Consider the following 27,909-nt stretch of genomic DNA (forward strand, 5'->3'; position numbering starts at 1 on the left):
ATGACTCTAACTTTACTTGTACCGAGTATTTACACTCTAGATGAAACACCAATGTATTCAAAATGCTTCTCTGAGTATGATGATGGTGTCCGAGCTGTTTTAAACAGGTGAAATTCTGATAAGATGAATGGCACTGAGTGCTATGAATTTCACCTGTTTAAAACAACTCGGACACCATCATCATACTCAGAGAAGCATTTTGAATACATTGGTGTTTCATCTAGAGTGTAGGTACTGGGTGAATAAGCGGAGAGAGTTTGGTTATGCTCTCAAAGATTATCCCAAAGAAGAACAGGGAAGTAGCCATGATATAGGTGTTCTGAATTCTACATATTGCAGGTTTGTTCAGGTGGATCCTAATATTTATGTTCGTCGCTTGCTGGAGTGCGGAAATAGCAGAGCCCTAGCAGAGGGCAAGACGGTTCATGGCCATATGGTTAAAACCGGCTTTGAGCCAAGCATCTATTTGTGGAATTGTATGATTGACATGTATGTGAAGTGTGGGAGAATTAAGGATGCATGCCAAGTGTTTGACACAATGCCTGAATGAGATGTCTATTCATGGACTACAGTTCTTACAGGTTATACAAAATGTGGGTATGTGGAAAATGCACGGTGTCTGTTTGACAAAATGCATGAACGTAGCATAGTTTCCTTGAATGCAATGATTGCAGCATATGCCCGATGTGGTGATCAGGTTGAAGCCATGGATTAATATGGCCAGATGCAATGGATGGGCACGAAACCTGATGAGTTCACCTTAGCCAGCGCTGTAAGTGCATGTGCAAGCATGGTGGATTTAGGATATGGGAGGAAAATTGTTAAATTGGCAACTAGGGCCAAACTCCATGTGGGTTAGCTTACTTCTGGTAGCTGATATTTTTATTGGATCCCTCTCGTCGAGAGGTGTAGGATTGATCCTAAGATCATCCGATTCCGATAAGTATTTATGGAGATATGAATTTATTTTGTTTATGTAATTATAGTCAAGCCGACCAGCACTTATGTAGGCTCTAGAAGCCCAACCAACGTGTCTATTCATCATCCTTGCTTTAGTATAAATAAGAGAGGGTTTGGAGTCATTAGAAACACATTCTTGAGTAGTCTCCTCCTCTCCACGTCTGGGTTTTTGGTGAAGAAGAGAGACATCATGAATGATACGCTGGTCACTCAAGTAATGCCCTCGCTGCTGTACATTGGCCCAGCCGTAGATATCTAGCCGCAGTGAAGGAGGCCTCATACGCACAACAAATACTCTATTACGTTGTCATGCACATACGTAAGATCAGGAAGACTTACATGCTGGAGACTCACATGCTGTTAAGGAAAACGTAGTCATGATTGCATATACGTTGGGCATTATATATACGTTGTTCAACACACTGTGTATGAGTTCATGTATACGCTGGTAATAAATATGTATATGAAGCAAACAGCAATACAGTCATATGCATAGCATCTGAATAGAGAAAATGACAATAAAGTCATACGCTGTCATGTCATCTTAGCCACTGGAAATCACACATGTATACACACTCATATAAGAACTCGTTCATATATACTCGCAGTCCTGTTCATGACCCACGCAGTCTCAATGTTCATGCTGGATAGTTGTATGCAGTCACCACGCTGTCTGCAGTCAATGATATACGCAGGAATATATATGCGGGAATATATAACTGCAGAAATATATATGCAGGAATATATAACCGCCGGAATATATATGCCATCAAGCTGCAGTAAGGAAGGAACAGATGCAGTCTTCGCATGTAATGGAGACACTTATGCAGGACATAAATATTCGCAGGCAAAAGAAGACAGTGGCATCTTCATGCTGTCATGGGAGATAGATCAACAGAGTCACAGAAGGAAGCCACAGTCATGAGAGACCTGTAACTGCCAATCTCAGTGTGAAGATGACATCATTACGTAACCCTAAACTGTAGCCACGTGATGCCCTTAACACTATAAAGGAGTAGACTTATGCACAGGACATTGAGAAACATATACACAGCCATGGAATTTATATATAGGTCATGGAAATTATATACAGGAATTTGAATCTTTTATATGCAGGCCATGGCAACATTTATATGCAGTCCATGGATACATCTATACACTGTCATGTTGACACCTTATGCACAGCCATGGAGATACGCTATACTTGTGAAGACAAGAATCTTGAAGGGACACTCCTTGTCTTGGTCTACCCTCTAGAGACATTTCTATAAGGACAACTATATGATGATGATGCATATTAGTATGGGCAGCATGATGATTATCATGTCTACTGTAGCATGGTGTAGTATGCATCGGTGCAACTAGAAGATGCAGCACGCCAATAGGTATCAATTGAAGCAAAATGTATTCAACTGATCTCATCGTTATAGGAGATGATCTATGCTTAGATCTAAACAAGTCAAAGTGTTGACATCTGTTGTAAATGCACTATCTCTCTCTCTCTCTCTCTCTTTCTCTGCTGAACCTTGAAGATAAAAGAAGATTTGATCAAAGGGTTTCCCCACACATTGTGGGGTTTGTCCCTGGCTGGTGCCACATCTTGTGTCCTCTTCTCTTGGCTTGTCATCTACGTTTTATATTTATCTTCTATCTGCAGTTTATCATAATGCTGATGTGATTGCTAACTATGAAAATTTAAATAAATTGCTCTAGCATAGAACATACCTAATCTTAACATGGTATTGGAGCTGAGGTGAAGACAATGCCCAAGCAAGAGTGAAATAGCAATCACCGACGACAGTTGGGACAAGACAAAAGGATCAATGGGTTCCTCATAATTCACTGAGGGTGAATTCAAAGCAAAGAATGTTATCAGAATGGTGCAGCGGAAGATTTTTATGGTCCATCTTAAGATCACTTCATTGGGAAGTTCGGATCTACGGGTGGAAGGAAAGGCGGATGCCTTGTTGTAATAAGTTAGACCGTTATGCGAAGGAGTGTCCGAATGGCAGAGACACATCTCTTGATGAAGATAACAATCATTCCTGGGACATCTTCAATGATCAAAAGAATGACTGGTAACACAAGTCATCAAGGAAATGGTCGACTCTTCCATGAAAGCAAGGAACCCCAAAATCTCTTTTATGTACCTGATCGAACTTGATGTCCATCTCAGAAATGGAAGTCAAAGGTTGCAGGGTGGCACTTATCGATGGAAAGGTACGTGTTTGAAAATAGATCTTTTAAAGATGTTTTTGAGTTCAGGGTTGTATCAAGTTGCAGGAAGTCCACTGGGGACCATGTCCATTGACTCAGCTCTAGAGGTCCGTGAGTCAAATGGTGACTAGGATGCCTGAATTCAAAAGGAAGCATGAAGGTACATGTCTGAAATGTACCAAAGGAAAATATTATAAGGGTACCACTCCCCTCATGCAACAGGTTCACAGGTTTGGAACAACCCGAGGAGTTTGAGAATCATGATCAAGGAATCTCATGTATACAGGTGGAAGAAAGCCCTCTATGGCTTGAAGCAAGACACCCCGAGCATAGTATGAGAGAATCAACAACTGTTTGATGAAGCTGAGATTCAATAGGAATGAAATCTATTCCAACCATCCAAAGGTTGTGGATGATAGACTTCTCATACCGACACCTATGTCTGATAGGTGCAGACCCTCTCATTTGTAGAAGACAGGGGGAGTTGGATTCCGAATGTGGAAAGATAAACTGCTAGTCTGTGACTACCTCGAAGATCTTAACTTTCAGAGGTTATATGATGGACTTGATTTGGGAATGCCTCTGAAACTCATTTGCATTGATGCTCTTGGTGAACCTCCGTCCAGACATATGTTTTACAGTTAGCATGGTGAGCTCATATTTGGTTGAGCCTCACTAGATTGGTGCCAAGAATCTTCTAAGATATCTTCAGGGCACAATCTCTGATGAATTGAGATACACTGCCGGAAATATGAAACCACATGATTATTCGAATGATGAGTGGGCAGGAAGTATGGAGGATCACTAGAGCACTTCTCAGTGATGTTTGGAATCTGCCTTGATATCCTGGAGGAGCAGGAAGTAGAAGTCGGTGACTCTGAGCACCACCAAGGCAGAATACATTGCTGATAGTATGGCCTTCTATGAGGCAGTCTGGTTGCTGAAGCTCTTCAGTGAGCTGTTTGTACACATGATGAATACCACTGTGAATCTCTGTGACAACCACAGATGGGATTCGATTATTGAGGAATCCCGTATTTGACAATTGCTCCAATAGATAGACATCAATTACTGCCTTATCTAGGATATGGTAATTCGATGATCAAGGAGGCTCCATCACACTGAGATGATGTACAGGACAGAGCCCTGAGGAAAGATCAAATTTGTGATTTTCCCGAACGACTTGGACTCGTTGAGAGACCTTTGTAAAAGGGTCCTGCATGCTGCATACATTGAGCTCTAGGAGCTTTGGGGGGCTTGCAGTTATATTGGAGCAACATACGACCACAGGGTGACTCACCCTCCCCTGGTGGTGCGCACTGAAACAAGATGATTCGCTTTCTTGTGGGACAAGATGATTCGCTCTCTTGTGGGACAAGATGATTCGCTCTCTTGTGTAGCACGATGATTAGTTCTCCTGTGAGGCCTGGATTGATGTGTTCTCCATGGTGATTGTAGCAGGATTGATGTGTTCTCCTGTGAGGCATGGATTGATGTGTTCTCCATGGCCATTGTAGCAGGATTGATGTGTTCTCCTATGAGGCCTGGATTGATGTGTTCTCCATGGCGGCCTAGATTGATGTGTTCTCCATGGCGATTGTAGCAGGATTGATGTGTTCTCCTGTGAGGACAGGATTGATTAAGTTCTCCTGTCGAGGCATCCTACCCATGCAGTCTGGGACTCATGGGAAGTACCTCTCATCTGATCAATGAGCAGGGAAATGAAGTTAGGGACCATAGTAGTACCGATGGATGCATCGTTGTATCTACCATACTCCCTACGCTAGGATGTCCTCCATTGATCTGGGATCAATGATACTGGTCTGGGACCAGTGGTAGGAGTTGTACATGCTATGACGCTGACTTTGGGTCAGATGAGCCTAGTCTGGGACCAGTGGTACATACTCCGAGACTGACTTCGTGTCAGTGCAGTACTAGTCTGGGACCAGTGAGAGTGGTACATACTATGACGTTGACTTCGGGTCGGTTGAGACTAGTTTGGGACTAGTGGTACACTCTCTGAGACTGCGATACTGGTCTGGGACCAGTGGTAGGAGTGGTACTTACTATGAAGCTGACTTCAGGTCAGTTGAGACTGGTCTGGGACTAGTGGTATGCACTCTGAGACTGACTTCAGGTCAGTGGAGAATGATATGACTCATTCTCTATCAATTCTTCTTCTTCATAGTTCAGCGGAGATGAGCAGAGCAGAGCAGAGCCAGCAGAGAAAAGCTAGCAGAGCAGAGCTGAGCAGAGCAGAGCCAGTAGAGCTAACAACGCTGAGCAGAGTAGAGCTAGCAGAGCTAGCAGCGCTGAGCAGAGCAGAGCCGAGCCAGCAGAGCAGAGAAAAGCCAGCAGAGCTGAGTAGAGCCAGCAAAGCTAGGCAGAGTAGTGCAAGGCACTAATGGCAGAGATAGTACAGTCGTACATATGGATCAGCGGATGGAGTTCTCCCTAGTTGAGAGGGAGTGTTAAATTGGCAACTAGGGCCAAACTCCATGTGGGTTAGCTTACTTCTGGCAGCTGATATTTTTATTGGATCCTTCTCATCGAGAGGTGTAGGATTGATCCAAAGATCATCTGATTCCGATAAGTATTTATGGAGATATGAATTTATTTTGTTTATGTAATTATATTCAAGCCGACCAACACTTATGTAGGCTCTAGAAGCCCAACCGACGTGTCTATTCATCATCCTTGCTTTAGTATAAATAAGAGAGGCTTTGGAGTCATTAGAAACACATTCTTGAGTAGTCTCCTCCTCTCCACGTCTGGGTTTTTGGTGAAGAAGAGAGACATCATGAATGATACGCTGGTCACTCAAGTAATGCCCTTGCTACTGTACGTTGCCCCAGCCGTAGATATCTAGCCGCAGTGAAGGAGGCCTCATACGCATAACAAATACTCTATTACGTTGTCATGCACATACATAAGATCAGGAAGACTTACACGCTGGAGACTCACATGCTGTTAAGGAAAACGTAGTCATGATTGCATATACGTTGGGCATTATATATACGTTGTTCAACACACTGTGTATGAGTTCATGTATACGCTGGCAATAAATATGTATATGAAGCAAACAGCAATACAGTCATACGCATAGCATCTGAATAGAGAAAATGACAATAAAGTCATACGCTGTCATGTCATCTTAGCCACTGGAAATCACACATGTATACGCACTCATATAAGAACTCGTTCATATATACTCGTAGTCTTGTTCATGACCCATGCAGAGTCAATGTTTATGCTGGATAGTTGTATGCAGTCACCACGCTATCTGTAGTTAATGATATACGCAGGAATATATATGCGGGAATATATAACCGCAGAAATATATATGCAGGAATATATAACCGCTGGAATATATATGCCATCAAGCCGCAGTAAGGAAGGAACAGATGCAGTCTTCGCATGCAATGGAGACACTTATGCAGGACATAAATATCCGCAGGCAAAAGAAGACAGTGGCATCTTCATGCTGTCATGGGAGACAGATCAACAGAGTCATAGAAGGAAGCCGCAGTCATGAGAGACCTGTAACTGCCAATCTCAGTGTGAAGATGACATCATTACGTAACCCTAAACTGTAGCCACGTGATGCCCTTAACACTGTAAAGGAGTAGACTTATGCACAGGACATTGAGAAACATATACGCAGCCATGGAATTTATATATAGGCCATGGAAATTATATACAGGACTTCGAATCTTTTATATGCAGGCCATGGCAACATTTATATGCAGGTCATGGATACATCTATACACTGTCATGTTGACACCTTATGCACAGTCATGGAGATACGCTATACTTGTGAAGACAAGAATCTTGAAGGGACACTCCTTGTCTCGGTCTACCCTCTAGAGACATTTCTATAAGGACAACTATATGATGATGATGCATATTAGTATGGGCAGCATGATGATTATCATGTCTACTGTAGCATGGTGTAGTATGCATCGGTGCAACTAGAGGATGCAACACGCTGATAGGTATCAATTGAAGCAGAATGTATTCAACTGATCTCATCGTTATAGGAGATGATCTATGCTTAGATCTAAACAAGTCAAAGTGTTGACATCTGTTGTAAATGTACTATCTCTCTCTCTCTCTTTCTTTGTTGAACCTTGAAGATAAAAGAAGATTTGATCAAAGGGTTTCCCCACACATTGTGGGGTTTGTCCCTGGCTGGTGCCACATCTTGTGTCCTCTTCTCTTGGCTTGTCTTCTGCGTTTTATATTTATGTTCTATCTGCAGTTTATCATAATGCTGATGTGATTGCTAACTGTGAAAATTTAAATAAATTGCTCTAGCATAGAACATACCTAATCTTAACAAAAATTCATGGATAGGTTGTTAAGCTTGGATTTGATTCAAATGTATTTGTTGGGACTGCTCCTATTGATATGTATGACAAATGTGGGAGAGTAGATGGTGCACGCCAAATGTTTGATTTAATGTCAGCTCGAAATATTATTTCTTGGACTGCCATGGTTGCAGGGTATGCCCAAAATGGGCAAGCAGACGAGGCCACAAGGTTTTTTAATCAAATTCACAAGACCGGTATGAAGCCAAATGAGTTGACATTTGTCAGTGTCGTCAATGCATGTGTTATTCTCATTGATTAGAGGTTTGGCAGACAAGTCCATGCGTACATTATCAGAAGTGGATTCTGGTCCCAAGTTTCCGTGTGCAATGCTATTGTTACAATGTATGCCAAAACTCAAATCATAGAAGATGCACTATGTGTGTTTGATAAAATGCAGGAACGAGACTTAATCTCATGGAATGCAATTATTGCAGGATATGCACATAATGGCCATTATCAGGAGGCCTTAAAGCTTAGTTTCCAAATGAAACAGATAGGTGTGAAACTGAATCAATTCACTTAGGCAAGCATTCTCAGTGTAAGTTCCAGCTTACCTGCTTTTGAAGAAGGTAAACAACTTCACGGCCACATTATCCAGACTGGTTTTGACTCAAATATGTTCGTTGGAAGTTCTCTTGTAGACATGTATGCTAAATCTGGCAGCCTACAATATGCCTGTCAAGTGTTAGACAAAATGCCTGAACAAGATGTGATCTCTTGCAATGCAATGATTGCAGGGTATGTGCAACATGGGTATAGTTAAGAGGCTCTAAAACTCTTTTGTCAACTGCAGCACATTGGTTTGAAGCCAAATGAGGCAACTTTTGCTAGCATTGTTAGTGTGTGTGCCAACCTAGCAGTTCTGGAGCATGGAAGACACATCCATGCCCACATTTTCTGTATGGGGTTTGAGTCACCCATGTTTGTGGTCAATGCCTTGGTTACTATGTATGCCAAATGTGGAGGCATAAAAGATGCATGGAAAGTTTTCGAGAAGATGATTGAGCGTGATGTTGTCTCATGGAATGCAATGATTTTTGGTCATGCTCAGCATGGGGATGGGGTGGAAACCTTGAGAATTTTTTAGCAAATGCTACTGACAGGCATTAGGCCAGATACCATAACCTTCCTTGGTGTTCTCTCTGCTTGTAGCCATACAGGTCTAGTAGATCGAGGACATTATTACTTTCATTCCATGAGGCATGAACATAACATCACACCAAGAATGGATCATCATGCCTGCATGATTGACCTTCTTGGTCATGTTGGTCATCTATACGAGGCAGAAGATTTCATCAATAAGATGCCATTTGAACCTGATGTCAGTATTTGGGTGGCACTGCTCAGTGCTTGCAGAGTTCACGGCAATATAGATATAGGAAAGTGTGTCACACAATTGCTTTTCGATTTGGAGCCACAAAATACTTCTACATATGTGCTGCTTTCAAATATCTATTCTGCAGCTGACAGGTGGGATGATGCAGCCAAGGTTAGAAAAATGATGAAAGATAGCGACGCTAAAAAGAAGCCAGGGTTCAACTGGATTGAGGTCAAGAATATAGTACATGCATTCATGTCAGAAGATAGATCACACCCACAAATAGAGGAAGTTCATTCAATGTTGAATACATTGGCCAGGCCAATGGAGGAGGCAGGGTATGTACTGAACACAAACTTTGTCCTCCATGATATGGAGGATGAACATAAGGAACATGTTCTCTACCATCACAATGAGAAGCTAGCCATTGCATTTGGGCTTATGAGCACACCTCCTGGGACCCTGTTGATGCCCCGAAAATCGTTGCAACAACATTGGGGAAACCAACCGGTCCGGACCTTAGTGCAGCTCCTTTTCCGTTTGGAATAGTGGCTCCGACTGGGGATAATGGGACCAGTTTCCCAAGAATTATAAGTAAACGGGATGGATGAGTGACTTATGATATAGGATGGTAACAAGCGAACAACTAAACTATAAGCGAAATATGCTAACTATAATCTAATCCCGGGACTTATCAAGTTGTAAAGCGTAGCGTTTGATAATCTGTGCTTTAAGACAGGCATATAGATGACTCTAACGTTAAAGAATAGATGTTTAAAACATTTAAAATTGCTCCGCATAATTAGTTATGCAGAGCGATAATAGCGAATTACTACACTTAGTCATTCATATCGTTGCTACATGCATGAGTAAAAGAGATGACAAATCACAAAACATTCAATAGTGAAATGAAATGAAAATTTTCTGTTATAGCGCATACATGTATTCAACAATAGCAAAGATAATAACACAACAATTCATATAAGAGGAAAGAATACAGATGCAGATAATAGTACCATGTAAGCTGCTTGATCAATCCAGTATATTAATCACTATGTCGCAGTCCTTCCTTCAAATCAGAAAGCATTCCAAACAAGAGACAGTCGTGCGCAATTGTATAAAACAGCCTTCTAATCAAAATTAAGAACCATTGGTCGAGTTTCACAAAAGAATATAGACTGAAGCACAGTAGTGCAAACTTCAGCCTTTAAGTCTATTACAAAATTTTACGACCCTTTCCAAAACAATGAAAGGGTCTATAAATACTATGCTAATCTAAATATCTAAAAAAAACTGAAAAGCTATTAAATTGGCATCAATAAATATTTTTCCATATTTCTTGGCAATCTTGCAGTCGGCGGCAATGCTTCATTCGGTGGCCTCTTTGCCTTTACACCTTAGCTGACATATCGCCAGCATTGGCTCTACTTCTGGTGGAGTGTTGAGCCACGAAGTTAGCTGGGCATCATATGTGGCATCCTGAATGTCGGGGATCAGGCATCCGAGGGCATCTGTTAAACACTTGAGAGCAGATCTTTGAGTGTGTGGCTTTACTAGAAAGAGCCAATATGCTTCAGAGGTTAAAGTATTTACTCCGGTAATTAACTTCCTCTGATCCTCCAAGTCATGATAACTTGTTTGTTCAATCATGTTTGCTGTTGTTATGCTTCCAGGTGTACACTGGGAGATCATGTTTGCCGAATAGAGTGTGTCATTGACTAGATCGATCATATTGCTGGCAATCATTTTACACCTTGAAGCTGCCCTTTCTGCTTTCATTACCTGAGTGTTCCATTCCATGAAGAGTATGTCCTTGTACGTTTCATAGATTCGGGGCAAGTTTGCCGCTTTCCCTTCTTCAGTATCTTGCCACTCAAGATAATCAGATATGGTTTCTTCAGCCTGATCTAACTCATTTCTAGCTTTCTCTATCTGCTCACATACTGCTGTGGATGTTTCGCATAATGGCTCAGCCTTAGTAAGTTGTCGGCATAGAAGTCTGATCTGAGATAGTAACGCGCCATTTATTTGAGCTGTCTCTGATCTGAAGTCATTAACATTCTGGGTGCCCTTGATACCTTCGAGCTGTGCTGATAGTTGAGCTATTCGCTCATCTTTTGATTTCATCATCAACTCGTTTGACGTTTTCAACTTTGACAATGCCTCCGACAATTCTTTTTGCTTCTGAATTTCGCTCTGGTCTATCCTCTGTTTTTCAATTTGCAGTTGCTGGGTTAACAAATTGTTTTCTTGCTGTTGTGCCAGCAACTGCTCTTCTACCTATGCTGCCTTGTTTTTTGCCTCGGTTACCTCTGCCTGTAATGCATAAATTTCCTGATCCTTAGTCTTCAATAGAAGACTTACCTCTGACGCCTTGTCAATAGTCGCTGCAGAATAAGCTCCCGCAAATTGCGACAGCTTTGTTAGATCATCGGAGGGGTCCAATTCCTCCTTCCAGACCACATTGCCCCTGACTGTTTGCTTAGGAAAGATAGAAGGTTGATCAAGCCTTCGTCTCTTCTTAGAGCACTTAACAACGGCTCTATGCTTTGGGCTGTAGAAAATATCCAGGGGAGGAATCTCTTCCACCTGGAGAACAATTTGATCGGACGGGTCTTTAGTGATTACCTCGACATCCTGTGAAATGGGTGGGCCGCTGGTTCCTCCTAGAACCTGAGAAGAAGTGGTAGCGGGGGCATCGCTTATTTTAGAGGTGTCTGTGTTTTTGGAGCCTTCTTTACCACTGATAATGGAATCGAATTGGTTCCATTGTTTAATCAATTCAGGATCGGTGGAGGTTTGTTTATGTTGCTCTGTGTGGGCTTTGCTCCATTCTTTTTCTTGTTGTAACCTCTACTGTTCTTCTAGTGCTTTTAGCTGCTGCTCCTCTTGCTCTTTTCTTTGTCTCTCTTCTTGCTTCCTTTTCTGCCTATCTGCCAATTCCTTTTTCTTCCTATCTGCCAGTTCTTTCTTTTGTTTCTCCTCTTTTTCTTTCTTCCTCTGTTCCTCTATCTCTTTCTGCTTTCTTTGCTCTTGATCCTTCTGTGCCTTCTTCTGCCTGTCAGCTTGCTCTTTTCTTTGCTTTTCTGCCCGTAGCTTCTCTTGCCTTTCCTCCTGTTGTTTCTTTTGTTCTTTAGTTGTAACGGGAGGTTGGCTTGTCTGTTGCCGACCAGGCTCGCTTGAAGAAGACGCTAGGGTTGTGGATAATAAATCTAGAGGCAGGGTTTGCAACCTCTGCTCTCTAAGTTTATTAAACTCAGTTAACGCCTAATCATTATATTTCATTCTGGCAAGCTCTTTGACATGGCCTATTGTATCGGCGGCTATGAACAGGTCATCAAACATATCCTCTTGATGATCAACTTTTGTTAATTTCGCCTATTCTAGGGCAGTGTAGGCAGTTTGCTTTGGATCGTAGAGCCTGCTTGGGATAGTGGCTAGGGATAAAGTTTGCATCTTTATTGCCTCTTTTTCTGCATGCTTGAGATTATGCAGAGTAAAAACCCCAATTCTCAATGGAAATGAGGGCCAACCTCTCTTCTTTTCTTCCTTGAGAGTTTGTGTGACACTCTCGGCTATAATCTGGTAGGAGATTTCTCGGGCTAACAGTTTGTCTGGGATATATAAAGGGAGAACATGCGGCCTAGCCTTACTCCCAAAAACTCTGATATAGGTGAAATGCTCTTCCCCGAACCAACTTGCTACGGCTGGTAAGTCAAAAGAAGCTTCATAGGAAATTCTTGGGATGGGTTTGTCATAAATGGAATAGTAAATGGGCACCATGAAACCATTGCAAATTTGATACAAATGGTCCTTGTAAGAGGACTTCCACAATTTCTGATGGTACAAATGAATGGGTGTTGGGTCTTGGGTGGTCCACCTCCAACCGAGGATAGGAAACTCAGAATTAAAGCACAGGGTATCCATAATGTAAGCAGTATAATAAAATGGTGGGATTTTCCTTTCGGTGACTATGGTTTTGGCTCTAAAGTCACGAACAGCTACGACCAATTTATCAGAAAGAATGGTGGCCCAATCCATGATTATACTATTAACAGCTGCTTCCATTAAGGGTACCATGTCAATGTTGAAATTAGCAGAGTCGTGTAAACCCCATAGTCTACACATCATAATTCCCGCATAGCAATAGGGAGAAGCCAAAGACTCGACGGAGTACTTACCCGAACTTTCGTGCTTGTGTTTGGCCGGGTTCTGTCTCCAATCTCGGATGGGTTCAGATGGTGATTCATTTTCGGCTGCAAATTTCTCCACGAAGGCTCTGTTATAGATTAGCTCTGGTTCAGGCAAATGATACATTTGTCTCAGGTTATCAGGCTTGAACGACCCGAAAATCCTTCCATCCCTTGTGTGAAAAGTTCTATCAGTGATGGGAATTTCCTCAATTGCCCAGTGCACCACATCAGTGTAAGGGAGGACCTGCTCTCTGGCTGCTATCCTGTGCAGAAAGGAGTCGGCCAAGTCTTTGAGAGTTGCATCGGACTTCCTTAGTACATCCACACTAGCCTCTGTCACTGTCTTTTCCGGTTGCTCAGCCTCTAATAGATTATATGTACCCTGCCATGTGGTCCTAGCGAGACCAGTGCACGTAGTGTCTGAAATTAGGCCTTTCTTCGAATTTGTGGCAGCTTGACCTGCAACAGCTGTAGCAGTGGAACCCGCAGCCCTCTTGGATTTCTTCCCCATCATGCTCAGGCTTCTCTCGACAGATGAATTCTACACAAATGCAAGAGAAATTGTAACAACGAAATAACGATGACAATCCATAACGGGAAAGATATATCACTTGAAGTGTGGCGAGATTAATTTTAAAAGTGGCTGTGGATCTAATCACTGGGAAGACATCGCAGATGCATTGATGGTGATTTAAGGCCTGCTACCCATTAAATGACCATTACACTGTTATTCGGCTGAATGACCCCCTAAAGCGTGCAACAGATATTTTAATGGTTTAAACGCAAGTGTTCGTTAATCGAAGGGGCAAAGTTTTAAATACGCATGCATTACCTTATCCCTGCATTTAACGGCATTTTGAAATTTGCGCTTTATCAACCGGATTTGAATATAACTTTAAGGCTCGAAGCAATCACTTTTTGAAAATGCCGATCACCGATGAACAATATCGCATCGCATCGGGGGTGAGATGCTACACTATCGTTAGGAAAAGGTCCTTGGCGAATGCCGATTGCGACATCGCATCGGACTAGTGCATGGAAACAAAACAAAGTGCATATAAAGTGATTTGCCGACTTCCGATTGCGATATCGCATCGCATCGGGGGTAAGACCTGAGCGCCTTAACAAAGTGCATGGGATTCTGCCGACGGCCGATAGCGATATCGCATCGGGTCGGGGTTTATAACTTAAAGCATTTTTCCCAAGAGGCAGCGCCGATAGCCGATCGCCGATATCGCGTCGCATCGGGGTGTGAGTTATGTGCCCTTATTAGGTGTGCATTGAATACCGCCGATCGCCGATAGCGATATCGCATCGGCAAAGACCAAAGTGCCATTTAAATGCGTTTCTCATGTTATTGCGATATGCGATCTTGCGATCGCTTTATCGCAATGACCAAAGATTGTTTTATTTTTGGAACATTATTATTCAAAAAAGGCTTAAATACATAAACTCATTTGATTATCATACCTTTTTTGAACAAAAATATTAATGCCAATTAAAATTTAAAAAGGGACCCATTCCATATGTTAATTTTTGTGAATGAAAATATTATGAAATGGGGGGTTGTTGTAGAGCACAACAATTGGCGATTCGTTGGAAGAACCAGTTATCTCTGAAATTAATACAAACACTTAAGCTTTTCAAAAAATAGAAACTCAATCAGAAGGGGAAACTTCTAGTATAACTAGATATTCATGCGTTCTGACCAAAGTGAACTTATTCTGTTAACTTCTTCTCATTTAGTTTCAAGAAAATAAACACATTCTAAGTTTTTTAAAATAGGCCCTAATTGGTTTATAATGATAAAACAGAGAACTCTCCCAAATCAGCTTTTATAATTAACCCCTCTGTCATAGGTAGAGCCTCTGTTGCCAGCAGACGTTTATAGTCTCGACAGGGATACCTTTTAACCATAGTATTGTCCACTTTTCCATTCACATAAGAGTGTGATTAACAGAATGAATCCAAAATATGTTTCCATATTTTATTTTTCATCTGTTTTTCTTTGTAATTAATAAGATAAAAATCCACTGTCCTGGTTTGGTGGCCAGCTATTGACAATGCCATTCACTGGTAATAATTTAACTGATCAAGCTGGCTCGTGATGAGACCCCTTGTCTTGAAATTTCAAGCCATTACCCTATTTTGGTAGGCAGTATTGGTAATGTCAGTCGACCTATTTCCCTATGAACATGGTAAGCAGGCTTATAATAAGACCTCTTATCTTTAATCTTTTATATTTTAGAATTACACTCTGAGTAACCATAACCTTTAGTGAATGGGGTGAACAATCTTCTCCTTAAGAGAAAATGGATGACAGGTAAAGAGTTGAAGATACTGAAAATGGGTTAGTTTCTATCTTAAAATGGATAACCTTTGGAGACCAGTTTTGAAAACAGAAAATGATTCACAGAGCTTTTACCTCTTGAGAAGAGTCTTCAAAATTTAGATTATAGTTTCAGAACACAAGGATATCTAGTTTCCTAAAAATTATTCCTTTTGATTGAGGGTTCTATTATCTAAAAACAAATATTCATATTATTTTGGTGAGACAACTTCTTCAAACACAACAAAAGGTCAATGGAGATACTCTACAGTTTTATTTCCTACGAATCCTACAAACTACGCAAATCTACAAAAGGAGAAGGGGTTACCTTCTCAATTAAAGAATTTCTTCAGGATCAGGCCATTGATAGGGAGAGAATATCTCATCCCTGATAAGTCTTGCAATATAAAAGTTGAATGGCCTATCTTTTCACAGATCTGAAATGGTCCAAGCCACATTTTCTAAAATTTGGTATGCTTACCTTTATCTTCATGGGCCTTGTCCCATTTGAGAACTAAGTCACCAACTTGAAGCTGTTTGGAACCGGATGATGCTGAGTCAAAGGATTCTTTGATGATTTGTTGATGTTTGGCATGAGTGATTCTGGATTTTTCCCTTTCTTCTTCTAATCTTAGAATTTGGTCATGTCTAAGTTGGATAGAAGAAGAAGGAGTCTCTTCAATGTATTGTACTAGGGCTAAAGATGGAAGAACAAGATTTGTAGGCAACACGGCTTCTTTTCCATACACCAGATTGAAAGGAGAGGTTCCTATAGAAGCCTTTTGTGTTATTCTATCAGCCCATAATGCAAAGACTAAAGATTTATGCCAGTTTCTATGATTCTGTTCAACAGTTCGCTTAATGATTTTGATGAGATTCTTATTAGTAGATTCGGCTAAACCGTTTCCCTGAGGATAATAATTGGCAGAATATTTCAGTTTAAACCCCCTTTTAATAGCAAAATCATATATAGTGTTTCCTGAGAAATAGGAAGCATTATAAAAAACAAGAGCGTTTGGAACACCAAACCTGGTAATGATGAATTGGTCAATGAATTCGATAATTGCCTCTGAATTTGCTGCCTTCAAAGGAATAGCCTCTACCCATTTAGTAAAATAATCAGTAGCAGTGAGGATATACCTATGTTGTTTGGAAGATGGTGGAGTAATTTCCCCGATGATATCTAATCCCCATTGTTCGAATGGCTGTTCAATGTTGACAGGTTGCAGAGGGAAAGCTGATTTCCGTTGTCTTCCACCAGATGTTTGGCAATTAAGGCATTTTCTTACATACTCATGGCAATCTCTGAATAGAGTGGGTCAATAGTATCCAGCATGAATAATCTTGTGAGCTGTTGTGTCAGCTCCAAAATGTCCTCCAGCTGGTCCATCATGTAGCTCCTGCAAAACCTTTTGAGCTTCAGGTTTCTCAAGACATCTTAACAGGATAGAATCGTAATTTTGTTTAAACAACACATCATCAATGAGAGTGAAATTCTTAGCTTTTAACCTAATGGCCCTTTTATTTTTGTAAGATAAATTTGGAGGAGCATAACCGTTCTTCAAATAAAATATTAAATCTGCATATTGAGATTCAGAATCAGTGACACTTATCTGATTGATGGATTCAGTCTGATCCTTATCGCTTGATTCGGGAATGTTTGATTCTCCTGCCAATATCCTGCAAAAACCTTGGCCCCTAACAATCTTTGCTGGCTTTATTTCTAAGTCATACTCTTGAAGCGCTGTAACCCAATTGGCTCTTCTTTCACCCAATTCTTTCTGAATTAATAGTTGCCTTACCGCTGGGAAAGGAACTATAACTTTTGTGTGGGTTTTCAAAAGGAAGGGTCTATAATGTTTGACTGCTTTGAATACAGCAAAGGCTTGTTTCTCCACATCAGAATAATTCAATTCGGCACCTTGAAGATTTGAACTAAAAAATGATATGGGTGCTTCTAAGTTGTTATCATTCAGTTGTGTGAGTACTGCAGCATATGAAGAGTTGGATGCAATAGTATATAATGTAAAATGATTAGAAAAATTTGGAGTATTCAAGGCTGGGGCATTGATTATTGATTGTTTGATAGCATCAAAAGCTTGCTTTTCTTCTAGTCCCCACCTGAAGACTGAATTCTTCTTGATCATTGCCTGAAGTGGTAATACAATCTGCGAGAAATCTGGAACAAATCGTTTGACAAAATTAATCTGACCCAAAAATGACTGCATTGATTTTTTATTATGTGGGAAAGGGATTTCAGAAATTTCCTTAATCCGATCAGGATCAATATAAATACCATCTTTGGATACTATAAAGCCTAGGAGTTTTCCTTGATCAAGAGCAAAGAAAGACTTCTTTGGGTTCAGAGAAATACCATATCTTTTGCATCGCTGAAAGATTTGATTTAAGTCGTGCAAATGATCATTTCTCTTCTTAGAATATACGGTAATATCATCTAGATAGACGACTACTGATCGATTAATTAACCCTTTGAAGGCTATGTCCATGGCTCTCTAAAATGTCGCTCCATCATTTATGAGTCCAAAAGGCATTTTCTGATATGCATAAGTTCCCCATTTTGTTCTGAAAGTAGTTTTAAGCTGGTCATCAGGATGTACTAGAACTTGATTGTACCCTGAAAAACCGTCTAGAAAAGACATCAATTCGGAACCTGCCACCGATTGGAGAATTTGCTCCACAGTAGGCAATGGGAAGTTGTCTTTTAACCTCGCTTTATTCAAATTCCTGAAATCAATACAGATTTGAATGTCGCCATTTTTCTTTCTGACTGGCACCATATTAGAGACCCAGTTTGAATGTCGGACCGGAAAAATAATCTTGGCTTTCAAGAGCTTGTTAAGCTCCGACTTAATCTGGCTCTCTAAATTTGGATGTATTTTTCTTAATTTTTGCTGAATTGGTTTCTGATCAGGAAGCATAGGAATGGTATGCTCGATAATAGATGTATCATATGTCTTTAAGTCATCATATTTCCATGCAAAGACCTGTTTTTTTTTCCTCAACAATTTAATAAATGCTTCCTTTTCTTCCTGGGAAAGTCCTATTCCTAAGTTGATGTTTTGAGGAGCCTTGTTGGTACCTAGATTTATCAATTCAAACCTAAGGGTAGAACTTTGAAGCTTTGTATTAATTACAGGTTTAAACCTGTCTTTGATATCATAAAGATCTTCTAGTTTTACCACTGGCTTAGGGATTGAATTTTCTTGGGGCATTTCTTTCATCTGGGAATCATGATCATCTTCCTCAATAACTTGCTTATCATAAGAATTCTCAGAAGTTAAAAATTGCAAAATATCATCATCATGATTAAATACTCTCCAATTAGTGACATTGTCAGGAATTGAAGGCCTGAAAATTAATTCTACAGAAAATCTATCAAGGCTGTAGTCTTCCGAAGGTAGAAGCTTAGAAGCTACATTGGCTAGTAAATCTGCAGCTGAATTTTGAGATCGAGGTATAGAAGAAATGTTGAATGCCAAAAAGTGTGAGGTAAGCTCTTGGACGAGCGATTGGTAATGTTTAAGGTGAGTCGAAAGGCAATGAATTGCATTTCTAACCTGTTTGACAATGATTTCCGAATCGCCGAATACTTTTAGATATCTCACCTCAAGGCCGATTGCTTTATATAATCCCTGGATTAAAGCTTCATATTCGGCTGTATTATTAGTGCACTCAAATTCTAACCTACAAGACAACATTGTCTTTCCTCCTTGCGGACTAACCAAAATGCAACCTGCTCCTGAGCCTTCAGTGGACTTAGAGCCATCAAAATATAAAGACCAAAATAAAGGAATATTAACAAAAATATCTACATTTTTCTCAGCATCATTAAAACATCTGGACCTATCAGTTTGCGAAAAATTTTCGATTTGAGATGTAAAATGATTGACTGAAAAAGGTGATGGTTGGGCAACAAAGTTGCCAAAGAATGATTCTGACGAATAGTTCCCCAAAACGTTGTTGTTGAATGCCACAGGTTGGTTTTCTTGCTCAAATTCAGTAACTGTGTGGGTCATATGCTTCTCACGATCGATCCTTATTTGATTTGGCTTTCCCTTGTAGGGAAGCCACATATGTGACCAATCTGTGGAAATATACCCATGCAGTTTTTTGGACCAATCTCTGCTCAATATTAAACCATAAAATTCAGGTATGTCGGCAATTAAAATGTCAATTCTTTGTACAACCCTAGGGTCGACAGACAACCTGATGGTTACAGAATTAATTTCTCCAACAACCTGCACTTTAGTCCTATCCAATTGTACAATATGAGTGGCTGACTTCTGGGGTTCAATGTTCAGCTTAGAACAAACTGAAGCTGGCATTATATTAGATGAAGCCCCTGAATCTATTAAACAGTTGTGCAGGTTTCTATTATAAATCTCATACGTCAGCATGAAGGGTGGAGTGTGAGAATTTGATTTATCTCCAATTAGAACTGAATCGGTAGCTTCAACCATACCTGCAGGAAGCTGGCCTTGATCGTTGGCAGCTCTTGTGCTGGGAAGGGGAGTAGAGGGAACAACATTCAATTCTTTAAGAAGTAATTTTTGTTGATGCTTTAATTTGCTAAGCTCAAACATAGTTATATTTGCCTTAGTTTTCTTCATGTCATCAACAATGTTATACTCCATTGAATCAGATATCACTAATGTCTTGGATGTTGAAGGAGAATTAGAAGTTGAAGGCTGATTTTGGGGAGCTACTACAGGCGACTTCTTAGGTGGGACTTTTTCCTTTGCTGTAGCAGCACCTGCACTCCTCTTCTTTGAAGCTAGCCTGAGCAGGTTCAGAAGTACTTTTACTTCTTGTAGTAACCGGAAAGGCTTCTTCTTCATTTTCAGTATCAGAGTTTGGGAGTATAAAATCCCACATTCCATGGCATTCAGCTACTTCTTCTTCATCATCGGTTTGTAAAGGTGTTTCCTCTTCCTCTTCTTCTTGGTCTGAGTCTGCATTGGATATAACGTTGGGCGGCTTTGATTCAGTTTTCTTGTAAGTTCTAAATGGTATTTTGTTTGAGGTTTCGGCCACCTGCTTCTTGATATCAACCATTTCGTTAGACAATGTTTTAAGGACCTTTTGCAAACCTTCCATGTCATACGGGTCCTTTGGGGTTTTCTTCTTGGAATCTTCTTTAAACGAGACTTTTTTAGCTTTTCGGTCTTCTAGAGCAGCTTTCTTTTCAAGAGCATTAATGCGCTTTTCAACAGCAAGTGCTTCTTTCATGTTTTCAGCTAAGGTAGGTTTCCCAGCCCTGTCTACAAAAATAGCTATGTTGGCAGGTAGGGCGGTAATATACCATTCGCTTCGGATTTGTTCACTTGGTTTAGAATCGGTAGGGATTTTATTTAGGAGTTTATTAAATCTGGCATTAAACTCCTTTATTGGTTCCCTATGCTCTATCCTCAGATTGGAGAGATCGTTTATTAGAGTAGCTAAGGACCTATCATCTCCATACTTGGTAAGAAACTGCTCTGGGCATGTGTTCCAACTGGTAATTGAACCAGAAGGTAAGGAAAAATACCAGGATCCTGCTGATCCTTGTAAGGTATAGGGGAAGAGTCTTACAACAACATCTTGCTCTGTCACTCCTTTTAAGTTAACTGCTAACATAAAATTGTTAATGTGTTCTTCAGCTTGGGTTCCGTTATCTGGATTAAATTTAGGCAGCCATTTTTCGGGAGCATCTGGTAGATCATGCAATGGTCCAGGCATGTTGACTGCACCCGGCCTAGTCCATGGGTCTGCCATTATGCTAGCGACAGTGGTTGACACTACTGTCGGGATTCCAGATGTTTGGGGAGGTAATGAAGTCGAGGAGGAAGCAGGTTGGGATGCAGAGGATCCTAATCCCTGATGAACAACAATATGTAATGGAGGAGTGGGTGGTTGACTTTGCAGATGGGGAGATGAAATGGAGGATGTGGAAGAAAAATCTCCACTATCAGATCCTTCAGTATTTTTCTTTGGCTTTTTCCTTTTGGGTAAAGGAAACTCAGTGGGTTCAATACCAAGTTTTTCGCTCTGAAGTCTGGTGAGAGGATGAGTGAGGTTGAATTGCGAAGTCACACTGCTTTCTGATATCTCAGATTTCTGTGGTGAGATCGAGAAGCTCTGAAGTTTATGGATTAGAGACTGGACTTCAGGAGATTCAAGACTTAGCTGTTCTGGGATATGATGGGATTGAGCAGTGGTAGTTGATTCCTCTTCTTCTTGGGTATGGGCTGGCGAACCAGCATGCAATTGAGAAGAACGAGGAGATTTGGAGGGAGAATTACTCTTAGAATGACTTGCCGATTTGGGTCTGCTTGCCATTCACAGTCAAGGCCCTCCTTCTAGCGCCAAAAATGTTGATGCCCCGAAAATCGTTGCAACAACATTGGGGAAACCACCCGGTCCGGACCTTAGTGCAGCTCCTTCTCCGTTTGGAATAGTGGCTCCGACTGGGGATAATGGGACCAGTTTCCCAAGAATTATAAGTAAACGGGATGGATGAGTGACTTATGATATAGGATGGTAACAAGCGAACAACTAAACTATAAGCGAAATATGCTAACTATAATCTAATCCCGGGACTTATCAAGTTGTAAAGCGTAGCGTTTGATAATCTATGCTTTAAGACGGGCATATAGATGACTCTAACGTTAAAGCATAGATGTTTAAAACATTTAAAATTGCTCTGCATAATTAGTTATGCAGAGCGATAATAGCGAATTACTACACTTAGTCATTCATATCGTTGCTACATGCATGAGTAAAAGAGATGACAAATCACAAAACATTCAATAGTGAAACGAAATGAAAATTTGCTATTATAGCGCATACATGTATTCAACAATAGCAAAGATAATAACACAACAATTCATATAAGAGGAAAGAATACAGATGCAGATAATAGTACCATGTAAGCTGCTTGATCAATCCAGTATATTAATCACTATGTCGCAGTCCTTCCTTCAAATCAGAAAGCATTCCAAACAAGAGACAGTCGTGCGCAATTGTATAAAACAGCCTTCTAATCAAAATTAAGAACCATTGGTCGAGTTTCACAAAAGAATATAGACTGAAGCACAGTAGTGCAAACTTTAGCCTTTAAGTCTATTACAAAATTTTACGACCCTTTCCAAAACAATGAAAGGGTCTATAAATACTATGCTAATCTAAATATCTAAAAAAAATTGAAAAGCTATTAAATTGGCATCAATAAATATTTTTCCATCTTTCTTGGCAATCTGGCAGTCGGCGGCAATGCTTCATTCGGTGGCCTCTTTGCCTTTACACCTTAGCTGACATATCGCCAGCATTGGCTCTACTTCTGGTGGAGTGTTGAGCCGCGAAGTTAGCTGGGCATCATATGTGGCATCCTGAATGTCGGGGATCAGGCATCCGAGGGCATCTGTTAAACACTTGAGAGCAGATCTTTGAGTGTGTGGCTTTACTAGAAAGAGCCAATATGCTTCAGAGGATAAAGTATTTACTCCGGTAATTAACTTCCTCTGATACTCCAAGTCATGATAACTTGTTTGTTCAATCATGTTTGCTGTTGTTATGCTTCCAGGTGTACACTGGGAGATCATGTTTTCCAAATAGAGTGTGTCATTGACTAGATCGATCATATTGCTGGCAATAATTTTACACCTTGAAGCCGCCCTTTCTGCTTTCATTACCTGAGTGTTCCATTCCATGAAGAGTATGTCCTTGTACGTTTCATAGATTCGGGGCAAGTTTGCCGCTTTCCCTTCCTCAGTATCTTGCCACTCAAGATAATCGGATATGGTTTCTTCAGCCTGATCTAACTCATTTCTGGCTTTCTCTATTTGCTCACATACTGCTGTGGATGTTTCGCATAATGGCTCAGCCTTAGTAAGTTGTCGGCATAGAAGTATGATCTGAGATAGTAACGCGCCATTTATTTGAGCTGCCTCTGCTCTGAAATCATTAACATTCTGGGTGCCCTTGATACCTTCGAGCTGTGCTGATAGTTGAGCTATTTGCTCATCTTTTGATTTCATCATCAGCTCGTTTGACGTTTTCAACTTTGACAATGCCTCCGACAATTCTTTTTGCTTCTGAATTTCGCTCTGGTCTATCCTCTGTTTTTCAATTTGCAGTTGCTGGGTTAACAAATTGTTTTTTGCTTTTGTGCCAGCAACTGCTCTTCTACCTGTGCTGCCTTGTTTTTCGCCTCGGTTACCTCTGCCTGTAATGCATACATTTCCTGATCCTTAGTCTTCAATAGAAGACTTACCTCTGACGCCTTGTCGACATTCGCTGCAGAATAAGCTCCCACAAATTGCGACAGCTTTGTTAGATCATCGGAGGGGTCCAATTCCTCCTTCTAGACCACATTGCCCGTGACTGTTTGCTCAGGAAAGATAGAAGGTTGATCAAGCCTTCGTTTCTTCTTAGAGCGCTTAACAACGGCTCTATGCTTTGGGCTGTAAAAAATATCCAGGGGAGGAATCTCTTCCACCTGGAGAACAATTTGATCGGACGGGTCTTTAGTGATTACCTCGACATCCTGTGAAATGGGTGGGCCGCTGGTTCCTCCTAGAACCTGAGAAGAAGTGGTAGCGGGGGCATCGCTTATTTTAGAGGTGTCTGTGTTTTTGGAGCCTTCTTTACCACTGATAATGGAATCGAATTGGTTCCATTGTTTAATCAATTCAGGATCGGTGGAGGTTTGTTTATGTTGCTCTGTGTGGGCTTTGCTCCGTTCTTTTTCGTGTTGTAACCTCTGCTGTTCTTCTAGTGCTTTTAGCTGCTGCTCCTCTTGCTCGTTTCTTTGTCTCTCTTCTTGCTCCCTTTTCTGCCTATCTGCCAATTCCTTTTTCTTCCTATCTGCCAGTTCTTTCTTTAGTTTCTCCTCTTTTTCTTTCTTCCTCTGTTCCTCTATCTCTTTCTGCTTTCTTTGCTCTTGATCCTTCTATGCCTTCTTCTGCCTGTCAGCTTGCTCTTTTCTTTGCTTTTCTGCCCGTAGCTTCTCTTGCCTTTCCTCCTGTTGTTTCTTTTGTTCTTTAGTTGTAACGGGAGGTTGGCTTGTCTGTTGCCGACCAGGCTCGCTTGAGGAAGACGCTGGGGTTGTGGATAATAAATCTAGAGGCAGAGTTTGCAACCTCTGCTCTCTAAGTTTATTAAACTCAGTTAACGCCTCATCATTGTATTTCATTCTGGCAAGCTCTTTGACATGGCCTATTGTATCGGTGGCTATGAACAGGTCATCAAACATATCCTCTTGATGATCAACTTTTGTTAATTTCGCCTGTTCTAGGGCAGTGTAGGCAGTTTGCTTTGGATCATAGAGCCTGCTTGGGATAGTGGCCAGGGATAAAGTTTGCATCTTTATTGCCTCTTTTTCTGCATGCTTGAGATTAAGCAGAGTAAAAACCCCAATTCTCAATGGAAATGAGGGCCAACCTCTCCTCTTTTCTTCCTTGAGAGTTTGTGTGACACTCTCGGCTATAATCTGGTAGGAGATTTCTTGGGCTAACAGTTTGTCTGGGATATATAAAGGGAGAACATGCGGCCTAGCCTTACTCCCAAAAACTCTGATATAGGTGAAATTCTCTTCCCCGAACCAACTTGCTACGACTGGTAAGTCAAAAGAAGCTTCATAGGAAATTCTTGGGATGGGTTTGTCATAAATGGAATATTGAATGGGCACCATGAAACCATTGCAAATTTGATACAAATGGTCCTTGTAAGAGGACTTCCACAATTTATGATGGTACAAATGAATGGGTGTTGGGTCTTGGGTGGTCCACCTCCAACCGAGGATAGGAAACTCAGAATTAAAGCATAGGGTATCCATAATGTAAGCAGTATAATAAAATGGTGGGATTTTCCTTTCGGTGACTATGGTTTTGGCTCTAAAGTCACGAACAGCTACGACCAATTTATCAGAGAGAATGGTGGCCCAATCCATGATTATACTATTAACAGCTGCTTCCATTAAGGGTACCATGTCAATGTTGAAATTAGCAGAGTCGTGTAAACCCCATAGTCTACACATCATAATTACCGCATAGCAATAGGGAGAAGCCAAAGACTCGACGGAGTACTTACCCGAACTTTCGTGCTTGTGTTTGGCTGGGTTCTGTCTCCAATCTCGGATGGGTTCAGACGGTGATTCATTTTCAGCTGCAAATTTCTCCACGAAGGCTCTGTTATAGATCAGCTCCGGTTCAGGCAAATGATACATTTGTCTCAGGTTATCAGGCTTGAACGACCCGAAAATCCTTCCGTCCCTTGTGTGAAAAGTTCTATCAGTGATGGGAATTTCATCAATTGCCCAGCGCACCACATCAGTGTAGGGAAGGACCTGCTCTCTGGCTGCTATCCTGTGCAGAAAGGAATCGGCCAAGTCTTTGAGAGTTGCATCGGACTTCCTTAGTACATCCACACTAGCCTCTGTCACTGTCTTTTCCGGTTGCTCAGCCTCTAATAGATTATATGTACCCTGCCATGTGGTCCTAGAGAGACCAGTGCACGTAGTGTCTGAAATTAGGCCTTTCTTCGAATTTGTGGCAGCTTGACCTGCAATAGCTGTAGCAGTGGAACCCGCAGCCCTCTTGGATTTCTTTCCCATCATGCTCAGGCTTCTCTCGACAGATGAATTCTACACAAATGCAAGAGAAATCGTAACAAGGAAATAACGATGACAATCCATAACGGGAAAGATATATCACTTGAAGCGTGGTGAGATTAATTTTAAAAGTGGCTGCGAATCTAATCACTGGGAAGACATCGCAGATGCATTGATGGTGATTTAAGGCCTGCTACCCATTAAATGACCATTACACCGTTATTCGGCTGAATGACCCCCTAAAGCGTGCAACTGATATTTTAATGGTTTAAATGCAAATGTTCGTTAATCGAAGGGGCAAAGTTTTAAATACGCATGCATTACCTTATCCCTGCATTTAACGGCATTTTGAAATTTGCGCTTTATCAACCGGATTTGAATATAACTTTAAGGCTCAAAGAAATCACTTTTTGAAAATGCCGATCACCGATGAACAATATCGCATCGCATCGGGTGTGAGATGCTACACTATCATTAGGAAAAGGTCCTTGGCGAATGCCGATTGCGACATCGCATCGGACTAGTGCGTGGAAACAAACAAAGTGCATATAAAGTGATTTGCCGACTTCCGATTGTGATATCGCATCGCATCGGGGGTGAGATCTGAGCGCCTTAACAAAGTGCATGGGATTCTGTCGACGGCTGATAGCGATATCGCATCGGGTCGGGGTTTATAACTTAAAGCATTTTTCCCAAGAGGTAGCGCCGATAGCCGATCGCCGATATCTCGTCGCATCGGGGTGTGAGTTATGTGCCCTTTTTAGGTGTGCATTGAATACCGCCGATCGCCGATAGCGATATCGCATCGGCGAAGACCAAAGTGCCATTTAAATGCGTTTCTCATGTTATTGCGATATGCGATCTTGCGATCGCTTTATCGCAATGACCAAAGATTGTTTTATTTTTGGAACATTATTATTCAAAAAAGGCTTAAATACATAAACTCATTTGATTATCATACCTTTTTTGAACAAAAATATTAATGCCAATTAAAATTTAAAAAGGGACCCATTCCATATGTTAATTTTTGTGAATGAAAATATTATGAAATGGGGGGTTGTTGTAGAGCACAACAGACCCCTATTCGAATAATAAAGAACCTTCGTGTATGTGGTGACTATCACAATGCTATCAAGTTTATTTCTAAGATTGTTGGACGTGAAATTGTAGTAAGGGACGTTATACGTTTTCACCATTCTAGGAATGGAACGTGCTCTTGTCAAGATTATTGGTAATACAAGATGAAGTTTGAGCACTATTTGGGAGTGGCATGAATGCTTCTCTATACTATCCTCTATTGATCTAGAAGTTTCCTCTTGTGAATATGTCAATTGTCTCGTAGCTTCTTCATGTGGAGCAGGCTCACCTCTGCTAAGTTTCATACAAGATTATGTATTGCTTTGATAGTATGAATGGATGCGTTAAAAGTTTAGTATGTTAAGCTTGATTATTGACAAGACGGTTCTGATCTTGTTGCATGACACATAAGACACTTTCTTTTATAGTACTCCTTTTTAACATTTTTGGCTATGTTTATAGTTGCACTAGTTTGGCAAATTGTCAAAATTTCCCTTGGGAGAAATGCTAGGAACATCACTTTCTAAAGAGAACAAAAGCCTGGGTGAGAAGTAACATTACAAAACATATGTTTTTACACAATTCTTCTTTTTATATGTTGAAGTGCTAATTCGATCATTTATCATTATTGAGTTGCTCAAAAGGAGGGATGTAATCGATCTTTCTTGATTAGGAAACCAACTTGAACTTTTGAATGGAAGGGAACAAATGGCATGTTGATTAATGTCAAACATTGAGGAATCCCAACTTTGGAACAACACGACATTGTTTATGTAAGCCCCCATCATTGTAAGTGAGGTTTATACTAATTTTATATTATTTCAGAATAAAGT

The 27,909-nt window shown here is 40.8% G+C and overlaps 1 pseudogene; it reads left to right on the plus strand.

The window, feature by feature from the left end:
- Positions 1-27,234, plus strand: LOC149241494 (putative pentatricopeptide repeat-containing protein At3g13770, mitochondrial; annotated as a pseudogene).
- Positions 27,235-27,909: the final 675 nt, after the last annotated feature.

This window comes from Pinus tabuliformis, chromosome 8 (genome assembly GCF_031772625.1).
Source record: "Pinus tabuliformis cultivar Carrire ecotype Pingquan chromosome 8, CPIR1, whole genome shotgun sequence".
Taxonomy (NCBI): domain Eukaryota; kingdom Viridiplantae; phylum Streptophyta; class Pinopsida; order Pinales; family Pinaceae; genus Pinus; species Pinus tabuliformis.